The 2315-nt window shown below is 37.5% G+C and overlaps 1 pseudogene; it reads left to right on the top strand.

Annotated features, from left to right (window-relative positions):
- Positions 1-511: 511 nt before the first annotated feature.
- Positions 512-2315, top strand: LOC100816281 (receptor like protein 29-like; annotated as a pseudogene).

The following is a 2315-nucleotide window of genomic DNA, read 5'->3' as shown; positions in this document are numbered from 1 at the left end:
TAAGCAAAACATCACCAACGACATCACCAACGGAAGTCAGGGTGGCCAAACCCGACTTCCTTAAAAAAGAAAAGCAAACTGGTGTTTAAGTATTTTTATGAGAGAGAATGTATAGATAGGTAAAAAATCCCACCTTATAAGAATGAAAACAGGAAAGGACACCATAATAGTACAGGCTAGTTAACAATACTGTCAATCAAACTGAGTAAGTGAAGTGAAAGAAGAGATGCAAAACTTATGGATATAGGTGAAAAGGTCTGTCTTTTTAGATGATCCCTGTTTTGTACCGGCTTTATTACTTTGTCCAAGGCTCTCAGTGTCATCTCTCATGGTTGCAACAGTTTAATTACATATAATATTTCTATAATGTTTTTTTTAATAAATCAATTACTTTATTTATATTGTTATATATAAAAAATTATACAAATGCACTTCACAAATATAATTTCTATCTTATAAATTAGCAATTTGACACTTATGGCAAATTACATTGGCGTTTATAATAGTCCAACAATTGCTACCTATTTCATCTCACACCCTTTTCCATGCAAACTAACAGTCATACTCACACTCAACACAATCTTGGGAGAGGTAACAACAGCTTTGATTTTTCTTTGCAGCCTTCACAGCTGACTCAAAAATGAGAATCTTGAGTTACCTTTACATTCTTCTCCTTTTTCATCAACACCACCACCATTATTCAAGCGAGCTTAAATAGGGAAAGAGGAGCAAGACCTTTTCAGTACCTCTAAATCCAGTTTTTGCAATTCCATTTGTGAGTTATTGGAATTTGGAAGTAGCTAGGGAGTGTCTCAAATTAATGGCATCCATGTCTCTTATTCTTCTTTGGTTCCTAATGTTTGCTGGCGAAATGATGTCAATGGGAAATAGTTTACACAAGGGGCACATGATAATGGAAGAGGAGGAATGTTGGGATTGTTTGAAGTGATGGGTGCTCTTCTGGAAGACCCTTACAGGGCCCAAACACATCCACAGCCATGTACTGATACTCCATGGCCAGGTGTTGAGTGTGAACTTAGCAATAGTAACCAACCAATTTTTCATGTCACAAAAATCCACATTGGTGCTGATATAGTCTTCCCATTCCAACCTTGCAAACCCTCAGCTTATCTGTCACAGTCCTTGATGAAACTCAAGTATATAAAAACCCTTTCAATATTTGACTGTTTTGGTGCTTCACCAGTCATTCTTCCCAAAACTCTCTTTGGTCCTTTCACTTCCCTAGAGCACTTAGCTTTGGAGAATAACCCTTCTCTCTGTGGTGACATACCTACTAGTTTGGGAGGTGTTACTGGTCTTAGGGTCCTGAGCTTTTCCTAGAACAGCTTACAAGGAAACATTCCAAGCCAGATTGGTGGTTTGGTTAGTCTAGAGCAACTTGACCTTAGTTATAACAACTTGAGTGGTCAAATCCCAATGGAAATTGGAGGTCTATAAAGAATGACCATATTGGACCTAAGTTGCAATGCAATTGAAGGGGTTTTGCTTTATTCTCTTGAACAGCTTCAACTTCTCCAGAAGCTGGATTTGCACTCTAACATGCTCAGTGGAAACATTCCTCCTGATATAGGAAAACTCAAGGTCTGGCTTGATTTGAGTCATAATTTTATTGTAGGGCCTATTAGTGAAACCTTCTCAAGTTTAGAGCTTTTAGAATATTTACTCATAGGGAGGGATACCCCAGTTCATAGGGAAGCTTAGGAAGCTCAAATCATTGAGTTTATCAGGGTGTGGATTAACAGGCTCCATACCCTACTCTTTCTCTTTTTTGAAAAATCTTACAGCCTCCCTCCTTAGGTAACAATAGCCTTAGTGGACAAGTTCCACCAAATTTGGGTTCACTTCCAAGCCTAGATCAACAGAATATCAGCCACAACAAGCTGAGTGGGGTTCTAGAGCTACCTGGTGACTTCATTCAAAAGTTAGGCAAAATGTTGGATTTAAGAGGAAACAGTGAACTCTGCATCAGTGATCAGTCAAAGAAGAAGAACCTCTCTTCATACTTGGAAATCCCTTCTTGTTTGAACACGCGACAGAGAAATGATAATAATTATTTTGCTGGTACGGTAGCAACCCAAGTTCATGTTCATCATGGCCAAAAGATCTACATGTCATCATATTTACCTTGGTTTTAAACTTAGTTATCTGATTCCTGAATATCATCTTGTATAACACTAGAAATTAATAGTATCATATAAATGTTCTACTCTTTATTCTTTGGTCAGTCATATAAATGTTCTACTCTTGTCTCCTGAATCTTATAATTAAATACTATCCTCTAAAGGTCATTTTCT

The sequence above is a fragment of the Glycine max genome, chromosome 5 (assembly GCF_000004515.6).
Source record: "Glycine max cultivar Williams 82 chromosome 5, Glycine_max_v4.0, whole genome shotgun sequence".
Lineage (NCBI taxonomy): Eukaryota > Viridiplantae > Streptophyta > Magnoliopsida > Fabales > Fabaceae > Glycine > Glycine max.
This window is presented reverse-complemented; position numbering and strand designations above follow the sequence as displayed.